This window comes from Arachis hypogaea, chromosome 18, assembly GCF_003086295.3.
Source record: "Arachis hypogaea cultivar Tifrunner chromosome 18, arahy.Tifrunner.gnm2.J5K5, whole genome shotgun sequence".
Classification (NCBI taxonomy): domain Eukaryota; kingdom Viridiplantae; phylum Streptophyta; class Magnoliopsida; order Fabales; family Fabaceae; genus Arachis; species Arachis hypogaea.
Genome location: NC_092053.1, coordinates 80,799,126 through 80,810,410, shown reverse-complemented (window position 1 = coordinate 80,810,410; position 11,285 = coordinate 80,799,126). Strand labels below are relative to the sequence as shown.

At 39.5% G+C, this 11,285-nt stretch overlaps 1 non-coding gene across 1 annotated transcript; it reads left to right on the top strand.

Moving 5' to 3' along the window:
• The first annotated feature begins 8,003 nt into the window (after nucleotides 1-8,003).
• LOC112774132 (small nucleolar RNA R71) lies at nucleotides 8,004-8,107 on the top strand. The gene has a single exon (XR_003188634.1). It is a non-coding gene; the product is annotated as a small nucleolar RNA R71 (small nucleolar RNA).
• The last annotated feature ends 3,178 nt before the right edge of the window (nucleotides 8,108-11,285 follow it).

Genomic DNA, 11,285 nt, shown 5'->3' with positions numbered 1-11,285 from the left:
AGATCGAGAAGCTTTCTAACAAAATTCAAGAGAAAAGATTGAAGAAGAAAATAAACTATTATTGATTCATTGAATTACAATAGAGCTCCCTAACCCAATGAAAGGGGTTTAGTGAGTCATAGCTCTGAATTCAATTACAAAGATATGAAAACTAGCCAAATGAAAAAGTAAAAAATCTTCCTAACTTAAATTCTATCCTATTTATACACTTTCTATATTGAGCTTCTGTTGTGTTTCTTGGGCTTTGAGGCCTCTCCCTGCTTTCCTTTTTGCCTTGGGTTTATGATCCATAATCTTGATGAGGCTGTTGATCCAAATTTTGTAATATTCATTGAGCCAACTTAGTGATAATTAAATAAAGACACATGACTCAATAAATTGTAATTTCAGACTCATCAATCCTTCAGGCCCAATCCCATAAACCATGATATTCAATTGGGTTTCATACCAGAGTAAGTTTAAGTTAATGTTTGTGTTCAAATACTAACTTAAACCGCAATATTTTTGGCCCAGAAACCTTTTCCAAGAGTGGCGTTTAAGTTGCAGTTTAAGCTTAAACTGCAGCTTAAACGCCAGACACTTCCAGTGATGCCTTTTGTGGGAGCACGTTTAAGCTTCAGTTTAAGGTTAAACTGAAGCTTAAACGTGGAAATGGAAGAAGGCAGCCCTGGAGGGTAACTTAGTCGAACACGTTTAAGCTTCAGTTTAAGGTTAAACTGAAGCTTAAACGTGGAGATAGGAAAGGCAGCCCTGGAGGTCGAACACGTTTAAGCTCCAGTTTAAGGTTAAACTGGAGCTTAAACGTGGAAATAGAGAAAGCCATCCAGGAGGTCGAACACGTTTAAGCTCCAGTTTAAGGTTAAACTGGAGCTTAAACGTGGAAGCTGAGAAAGGTAGCCCTGGAGGTGTCGAACACGTTTAAGCTCCAGTTTAAGGTTAAACTGGAGCTTAAACGTGGAAATGGAGAAAGCAACCCTGGAGGAGAAAACTTGGTCGAACACGTTTAAGCTCCAGTTTAAGGTTAAACTGGAGCTTAAACGTGGAATTGGCTCCCTGGTGCATTTCCCATTTCTGGCGTTTAACCTCCAGTTTAAGGTTAAACTGGAGGTTAAACGTGGAAATGCTTCCTGAGTGGCATTCTCATTCTGGCGTTTAACCTCCAGTTTAAGGTTAAACTGGAGGTTAAACGTGGAAATGCTTCTTTGGTGAGACTTTCATTCTGGCGTTTAACCTCCAGTTTAAGGTTAAACTGGAGGTTAAACTTCAGTTTCAGCATTTCTTAGCCTTCATGATTCTGGCGTTTAAGCTTAAACTGGAACTTAAACTCCACATGTGATATTCAAGCTTCCTTTATTGATTTTGTTGCTTCCTTGCCTAGCCTCTTCTTTCCTGAAATCATCCAAACAATTGCATCAAAGTCTTGCAAAATTTCATGAGAATTCTTCCTCCATTCATAGCATTCAAGTAATATAACTAAAACTCATGGAATTTGCATCAAAATCATACTGTTTGGATGGTTCATTGTTTTGTTATTCATTTAACCATTCTTGGTTACTTTAAGCTCAAGAAAATGCATAAAACAACTAAAACTAACAGAAAAATGCTAGTGAAACTAGCCTAAGATGCCTTGGCATCACAACACCAAACTTAATACTTGCTTGTCCCTAAGCAAGTCCTAAGTTATTTGAGAAGAAAGTATGAAACAGAAAGCAATTACATTGGCTATATTAGCAAGCATTTGAAGTTCATCAGAAGGGTTTTATGCAGAAAGTTGCAGCATCACTTTTTCATACTTATCAGGTAAGATTATCACTTTTTCATTGCATCCATCAAACACTGCTATGGCCTCTTGTTATTCTTATGTCCTTGGCACTTTTCTCTTCTTTGTTTTTCTTTTCTTTTTCTTAGAGCTCCTTTGCTCCTTGTTTGCTTAGTGTCATGTGTTGCACAAGCCTTTGGCATTTTCTTTTTCTTATCAGTGCACTACACATATCCACTTTAGGCATTTTAGTTCACATTTCTTCTTGAGACATTGGTGCCCAGCACCTCTTTGTGTGACTAAATGTTTTGTATTTAGGTTGCTCTTGATAATGGACTTTTGGTTGATAATCCCGGGTTAGTTAACCCAAGTTACCAAGTGTTGAAACACTCCTCAGAACCTATTCATCCAAGCATATCCTTAATACATAAACACCACAGGCATTTGTCTCAGAAGTTCAAACCATTGGTGCCTAGCTTATTTTCTCAATTTTTTTTTGCTTTTTGGTTGCCCTTTTTCAGTGGCTTTTTCTTCTTCTTTTTCTTTCTTTTTCATGGCCAAAGACATTTATTTATCAAGATCCATAGACAGTTTTCAATTTCTACACAAAAATGATAATTCTACACTCTATTTCCAGTGATCTGACTTAAACAATCAAGCATGCATACCACCACTTAATTCTACTTGATTTGTCACTAATTGAGCCAAGTTACTTTTGTTCAAACTTTTCTTTTATTTTTGGAAGCAGAACAAGCATGGCAAGCATTTGTTTAAGAAGGTGAAGTTATATCCAAACATCTAGGCATTCACTTTATTCAAAGCAATAAACAGACAAACATACTAGTAACTTCACATTCCAGAAAGATTCAACAATTACAGTTTAAACCAGAACAAGCATGCTTTTGTTTGCCCTTTTTAAAGAATTGTCAAGGAACAACACCACCTTGTGAAATTTCTTGTTTTCTCTTTGTTGCCAGGAAACAATTTGATTTCTCCTTCTTCTCCTAATTGTTGCTTCATGCTTTAAGATCCTTGTTTCCTTTCCTGCAAAGAGTGATGAAGTTGCTTGCTTCTCAAGCACTTGAGTGGTTAGCTCAACTATGTGTGGGTAAGTCTCTGAGTCTTAAGTTGGTGTGTGAACACCAAACTTAGTCTCCCACTTACTTCTCTGTTCTTTGAATCCTTGAATTCTCTTTGGAATGAAGTTGCTGCTAAGGGTTTTAAGCATTTTTGTGACTGCTTAGAATGGTTGTTCCTTTCATATAATTCAAAGGTTGTTGTGTACAGTTGATCTTTATGGTGGAACACCAAAATTAGAGTCACACATTCCCCTTTGAATTATTGATCCACGAATTCATTGTTTGGTGTGAAACACCAAACTTAATTCTTTGCAATGCACAGAAACTACTTCACCCTTTTTATTGAAACAAATAAAAGAAACAGCAAAAGGGTATTACCTCAGGTTGGGTTGCCTCCCAACAAGCGCTTCTTTAACGTCATTAGCTTGACGGTCAACTTCCTCAGTTGAGGTGATATTTAACCTTGTCCTTCTCCTCCACATCTCCCAAGTAATGTTTGAGTCTTTGACCGTTCACAATGAAGGTTCGTTGTGACTTTTCTTCCATGATTTCTACTTGTCCATATTGGGAGACCTTGGTGACAAGGAATGGTCCAGACCACCTTGATTTTAGCTTCCCTGGAAATAGCTTCAGCCTAGAATTGTAAAGCAATACTTTTTGTCCTTCTTCAAATTTCCTTGGGGCTATGTTGCTGTCATGCTTCTTCTTTGCTCTTTCTTTATAAATTTTGGCATTCTCATAAGCTTCAGCTCTGAATTCTTCCAACTCTTGGATTTGCAACATCCTTCTTTCTCCAGCAGCTTTGCTGTCCAAGTTCAAAAGTTTCAAGGCCCAGTATGCCTTGTGCTCCAACTCCAGTGGCAAATGGCAAGCTTTTCCATATACTAGTTGGAAAGGAGACATTCCAATTGGTGTTTTGAAAGCTGTCCTATATGCCCAAAGAGCATCATCTAGCTTAATCGACCAGTCCTTCCTTGAAGTTCCCACAGTCTTTTCCAGGATTCTTTTGAGTTCTCTGTTAGATATTTCGGCTTGCCCACTTGTCTGTGGATGGTATGGTGTGGCTACCTTGTGTTTGACTCCATATTTTAGAAGCAATGCCTCTAATGGTTTGTTGCAGAAGTGGCTTCCTCCATCACTGATGATTGCTCTTGGAACCCCAAAACGGCAAAAAATGTGTTTTCTGAGGAAGTTCATGACTACCTTATTATCATTGGTTGGAGTTGCTATTGCTTCAACCCATTTGGAGACATAGTCTACTGCCACAAGAATGTAATTATTTGAGTATGAGGAGGGAAAGGGTCCCATGAAATCTATCCCCCATACATCAAACAATTCAAGTTCCAGAATGAATTGTTGTGGCATTTCATTTCTTCTTGGCAGGTTCCCCACTTTCTGGCATTCATGGCAGTGCTTCACTAGTTCCTTTGCATCTTTGAAGATCGTGGGCCAATAAAAACCACACTGCAACACCTTAGCTGCTGTTCTTTCTCCTGCAAAATGTCCTCCATAAATGGAGCCATGGCAGTCCCATAAGACTTCCCTTCCTTCTTCCTCTGATATGCATCTTCTGAGTATGCCATCCGAACATTTTTTGAACAAGTATGGTTCGTCCCAGATGAAGTATTTGGCATCATTTACCAATTTCTTCCTTTGATGCTTGTTAAATTCCAACGACAAACTCCCAGTGGCCTTGAAGTTTGCTATGTCTGCAAACCAGGGTGCCTTGTGAATTACCATGAGTTGTTCATCAGGAAAGCACTCATTTATATGTGTGCTTTGTGCGCTTCCTTCTTCACATGGTATCCTTGATAAATGGTCTGCCACCTTGTTCTCTACACCCTTCTTGTCTTTGATTTCAATGTCAAATTCCTGCAACAAAAGAACCCATCTAATAAGTCTTGGTTTGGATTCTTGTTTAGCAAGTAAGTACTTTAAAGCTGAATGATCAGTGAAGACAATGACTTTAGATCCAATGAGATAGGATCTAAATTTGTCAAATGCAAAGACTATTGCCAAGAGTTCTTTTTCAGTGGTTGTGTAATTCCTTTGGTTATCATTCAAGACTTTACTGGCATAATAAATCACATGTACCAAATTGTCTTTCCTTTGTCCTAACACTGCCCCAATAGCAAGGTCTGATGCATCACACATCAGTTCAAAAGGTAAGTTCCAATCAGGTGGGGCAATGATAGGTGCAGAGGAAAGTTTTTGCTTCAAAAGTTCATAGGCTAGCATGCAATTTTTATCAAATACAAAGGGTGTATCAGAGACAAGCAAGTTACTCAAAGGTTTGGCTATTTTAGAAAAGTCTCTAATAAACCTTCTGTAAAAACCAGCGTGTCCCAAAAAACTCCTAACTGCCTTGACATTACTTGGTGGAGGTAGTTTTTCAATGAGTTCCACCTTAGCTCTGTCCACCTCAATGCCTCTATTAGAGATTTTGTGGCCAAGGACTATTCCTTCTGTGACCATAAAATGACACTTTTCCCAGTTTAATACTAGGTTAGTCTCTTGGCACCTCTTAAGCACCAAGGCAAGGTGGTGTAGGCAGCTAGGAAAAGAATCTCCAAACACAGAAAAATCATCCATGAAGACCTCAATAAATTTTTCAATCATGTCCGAAAAGATGGACAGCATGCATCTTTGGAAAGTGGCAGGTGCATTGCACAATCCAAAGGGCATGCGTCTATAAGCAAAAACTCCATATGGACAAACAAATGATGTTTTCTCTTGATCTCTAGGATCAACTACTATCTGATTATAGCCTGAGTATCCATCCAAAAAGCAATAGTAAGCATGTCCTGCAAGCCTTTCAAGCATCTGATCCATGAATGGGAGTGGGAAATGATCTTTTCTGGTGGCTTCATTGAGCTTCCTGTAGTCTATGCACATCCTCCACCCAGTGACAGTTCTTGTGGGTATGAGTTCGTTCCTCTCATTTGGCACCACAGTTATGCCACCTTTCTTGGGAACTACATGGATGGGACTAACCCATGGGCTATCAGAAATGGGGTAGATTACCCCTGCCTGCCATAACTTCATGACCTCCTTTTGTACCACTTCTTTCATGACGGGATTCAATCGTCTCTGAGATTGGATGGAGGGTCTAGCATCCTCTTCTAACAAGATTTTATGCATGCATATGGATGAACTTATCCCTTCAAATCAGCTAGGGTCCATCCAATGGCATCTTGATGAGTTTGTATCACCTTGATCAATTCTTCTTCCTGTTCTTGACTCAGGGCAGAGCTAATGATAACAGGATGACTCTCATCACTACCCAAGTATGCATACTTGAGATTAGGGGGCAATGCTTTGAGCTCAGGTTTTGGTGCTTCCTTCTCTTCTTTCACTATCTCTGGCATGCTTGGCATGGTTGTTTCAGCAGCCTTGATGTCACTAACTTCTATGTCCTTGGTGAACTCCTCCTCTGCCACTTCCTTTGTTGTTTCCTCAAAGGTTTCTTGTACTGCAATGTCCACTACATCCACCCTCATGCATTCCCTTAGTGATTCTGATGGATAGCTCATTGCCTTGAATACGTTAAACACCAATTTCTCATCATGTAGTCTAAGAGTGAGTTCACCCTTTTGTACATCTATGATGGCTCCAGCAGTAGCCAGGAAGGGTCTTCCCAGAATTATTGAAGCTTTGGCTTCTTCCTCCATATCTAACACCACAAAATCAGCAGGAAATATAAAATCTCCCACTTTCACCAACAAATCCTCAACTATCCCATGAGGGAATTTAAAAGTTCGATCTGCCAATTGGAGGGCCATTCTTGTTGGTTTGGCTTCCTCAATCTTCATTCTTCTCATCATTGTTAGAGACATCAAATTGATACTGGCCCCTAAGTCACACAAGGCCTTCTCCACCATGACTTCTCCTATGATGCAGGGGATTTGGAAACTGCCTGGATCCTTCAATTTCTGAGGCAATTTGTGCTGAATGATGGCACTGCATTCTTCAGTTAACAACACAGTTTCCTCATTTCTCCAGCTTCTCTTCTTGGTCATCAATTCCTTTAAGAATTTTGCATATAGTGGCATTTGCTCTATTGCCTCAGCAAAGGGAATGTTGATTTGAAGCTTCTTGAAAATCTCCAAGAACCTGGAGAATTGGCCATCCTTTTCACTTTTCATCAAACGTTGAGGATATGGTGCTTTAGGTGTATAAGGCTTCAGGACCTCTTTTTCTTTTTCTTTTGCTGCAGACGATGTAAAAGATTGTCCTTGTTCCTTATCTCTCACATTTTCCTTTGCTTCATCCTCTGTGGTTTCCTTTGAGATCTCCTTTAGATTTTTCCCACTTCTGAGGGTTATGGCCTTACATTCTTCCCTTGCAATAGCCTTGGCAGCATGAGAAACGCTTGTCCCAGGGGTTTGCTTAGACAAATACACAATTTGATTTTCTAGCTTCTGGATGGCAGCTCCTTGGTTTTGCAGGTTAGAATTTACTTCTTCCTTAAAGGCTTTCAATTCGGTTATGTCTTGACTCATGGTTGCAAGCATTCCTTCTATCCTGTTTAATTGATCTTGAAATTGTTGGTTCGGGTTAGGTTCGGTAGGTTGATTATTTTGGCCATGATATGGTGGTTGAGAGTAAGTGTTTTGTGTGGCTTGGTATGATCTTTGGTTAGATTTTTGGTATGTGGAATCATTATGTTGGTTGTGGTTGTAAGGTTTGTGGTTTTGTGGTTGGGTTTGTTGGTTTTGCTGGTTTCCCCACCCAAAGTTTGGGTGGTTTTTCCAGCCTGGGTTGTAAGTGTTGGAATGTGGATCATATGATTGCCTTTGTTGGTTTCCCACATAGTTGGCCTCTTCCCGATCACCTCCTTCAGTGTTTACTTCCTCTTGATCTTGTGTGTGTATTGCAGCCACTTGTTTTGTTTCTAATTTCCTGGTGAGCTCTGCTAGTTGCTTGGCAAACACCTTGTTTTGGGCTAGAATTGTATCAACATGGTTCAGCTCCATGACTCCCTTAGTGTTGTGTCTCTCTGATGCATAGTAGTACTCATTCTCAGCCACTGTCTCAATCACTTCAATGGCTTCTTCCACAGTCTTTTCCTGTTCAATGAACCTCCTGATGAATGTTCTACAGCCTTCCTTGATTCATAAGACAGTCCATCATAGAAAATATGCAATTGCACCCAGTCATGGAACATGTCTGGTGGGCATTTCCTTGTCAAATCCTTGAATCTCTCCCATGCCTCGTAGAGAGTTTCACCATCTTGTTGTCTAAAAGTCTGAACCTCAGATCGAAGCCTATTGACCTTTTGTGGGGGGTAGAAACGTGCCAGAAACTTGCTTTCCACCTCGTCCCATGTTGTTAGGCTCCCCCTTGGGAATGATTCCAGCCACTTAGCTGCCTTGTCCCTAAGTGAAAATGGGAACAAAAGCAGTTTATAGGCATCTTCCTGGACTCCATTGGACTTTACAGTGTCGCAAATTCTCAGGAATTTTGTGAGATGTTGGTTTGGGTCTTCATTAGCACTTCCACCAAATGAACAATGATTCTCCACAAGTGATATTAGCTGTGGTTTGAGCTCAAAATTGTTGGCCTGAATGGGTGGTTTCTGGATGCTGCTACCACAATTCCCAGAGGTTGGGTTTATGTATGAACTAAGAACCCTCCTCTCAGGAATGGCATTGTTTCCATCAGCTCTCTCATGGTTGTGAATTTCTCTATCCATGTTAAGATCTAAAGCTTCCTCAAAATTGTCTTTAGATTCTCCTTCAGATTCTTCTTCTCCAGTATTCTCTTCCCTCTTGCTTCCCTTCTAAGTCTATGAAGGGTCCTCTCTAGTTCGGTATATGGAGGGTTGATGTCTCTCCTCTCCTACCTGTCATACAAGAACACCGCACAGGCAACAAACAAGTGAAATACTCTTGGTTAATGAAAGAGTATGGTTAGAGCAGTTGAGGAATTAATTCAAACAGTTAGTGAGTCAGTGAGTTAGTTGCTTGAATTTAAAAGCATGAAGAAAGAAAGCATGTAACAGAGTGCAGAAATTAAAATTCAACAAGTAACTTGTACTGAATTAATCAAAACAAAAAAAAAATGCTCAATCTAGTTAACTTCCAATTTGAGAATTGTCAATCGAAAACCAATCCCCGGCAACGGCGCCATAAACTTGATGCGCATAAACTTGTTATGCCACGATTTTAGGAAATTGCACGATCGGCAAAATTCTTCCGGCAAGTGCACCGGTTATCGTCAAGTAAAAACTCACAATAGAGTGAGGTCGAATCCCACAAGGATTGGTTGAATGAGCAATTCGGATTAGAAGTGTGTTCTAGTTGAGCGGAATCAAGATTTAGATGAGAATTGCGGAATGTAAAATTGGCGGGAAAAGTAAATGACAAGAAATTGAAATGGAGGAATCTTAAATTGCATGAATTAAAGAGCAGAAGCTAAATTGCTGAAATTAAAAGGGAATGGGGGTGATTGCATGAATTTAGTTGCAGAATGTAAAGAGAAAGTGGAAATCAGAAATGGGGAATTCATTGGGTTATAGGAGATATTGAGATCTCCGAATCAAAACATGTTTATCTCTTCCTCAACCAATGCGTTCATTAAATTTTGCTTGGCAATCTTATATGATTGGATCCCAATCCCTTGGCTCACCAATTCTCTCTAAAAACAAACAAATTCCCAATCCCTTGGTTTAAATGTTCATAAGAAGAGATGATGCTCGATCACTGATTATACCACACAGCTTCATGAACCACAATTTGGTAGGATTACATGTCACAATATCCATCCAAACCCCAATCCAATTCACTGTGAGAAAGCTTCTCTAGCATGAATCCTCCATTCCTTTCCCAAGGTTCCAAAGGATTCCAATTATGGGTAGTTTCTTTCCCAAGACAACTACCCAATGGAATTAGATCGAGAAGCTTTCTAACAAAATTCAAGAGAAAAGATTGAAGAAAAATAAACTATTATTGATTCATTGAATTACAATAGAGCTCCCTAACCCAATGAAAGGGGTTTAGTGAGTCATAGCTCTGAATTCAATTACAAAGATATGAAAACTAGCCAAATGAAAAAGTAAAAAATCTTCCTAACTTAAATTCTATCCTATTTATACACTTTCTATATTGAGCTTCTGTTGTGTTTCTTGGGCTTTGAGGCCTCTCCCTGCTTTCCTTTTTGCCTTGGGTTTATGATCCATAATCTTGATGAGGCTGTTGATCCAAATTCTGTAATATTCATTGAGCCAACTTAGTGATAATCAAATAAAGACACATGACTCAATAAATTGTAATTTTAGACTCATCAATCCTTCAGGCCCATCCCATAAACCATGATATTCAATTGGGTTTCATACCAGAGTAAGTTTAAGTTAATGTTTGTGTTCAAATACTAACTTAAACCGCAATATTTTTGGCCCAGAAACCTTTTCCAAGAGTGGCGTTTAAGTTGCAGTTTAAGCTTAAACTGCAGCTTAAACGCCAGACACTTCCAGTGATGCCTTTTGTGGGAGCACGTTTAAGCTTCAGTTTAAGGTTAAACTGAAGCTTAAACGTGGAAATGGAAGAAGGCAGCCCTGGAGGGTAACTTAGTCGAACACGTTTAAGCTTCAGTTTAAGGTTAAACTGAAGCTTAAACGTGGAGATAGGAAAGGCAGCCCTGGAGGTCGAACACGTTTAAGCTCCAGTTTAAGGTTAAACTGGAGCTTAAACGTGGAAATAGAGAAAGCCATCCTGGAGGTCGAACACGTTTAAGCTCCAGTTTAAGGTTAACTGGAGCTTAAACGTGGAAGCTGAGAAAGGTAGCCCTGGAGGTGTCGAACACGTTTAAGCTCCAGTTTAAGGTTAACTGGAGCTTAACGTGGAAATGGAGAAAGCAACCCTGGAGGAGAAAACTTAGTCGAACACGTTTAAGCTCCAGTTTAAGGTTAACTGGAGCTTAAACGTGGAATTGCTCCTGTGCTTTCCATTTCTGGCGTTAACCTCCAGTTAAGGTTAAACTGGAGGTTAAACGTGGAAATGCTTCCTGATGGCATTCTCATTCTGGCGTTTAACCTCCAGTTTAAGGTTAAACTGGAGGTTAAACGTGAAATGCTTCTTTGGTGAGACTTTCATTCTGGCGTTTAACCTCCAGTTTAAGGTTAAACTGGAGGTTAAACTTCAGTTTCAGCATTTCTTAGCCTTCATGATTCTGGCGTTTAAGCTCCAGTTTAAGCTTAAACTGGAACTTAAACTCCACATGTGATATTCAAGCTTCTTTATTGATTTTTTGCTTCCTTGCCTAGCCTCTTCTTCCTGAAATCATCCAAACAATTGCATCAAAGTCTTGCATTCATGAATTCTTCCTCCATTCATGCATTCAAGTAATATAACTAAAACTCATGGAATTTGCATCAAAATATACTTTTGGATGGTTCATTTTGTTATTCATTAACCATCTTGGTTACTTAAGCTCAGAAAATGCATAAA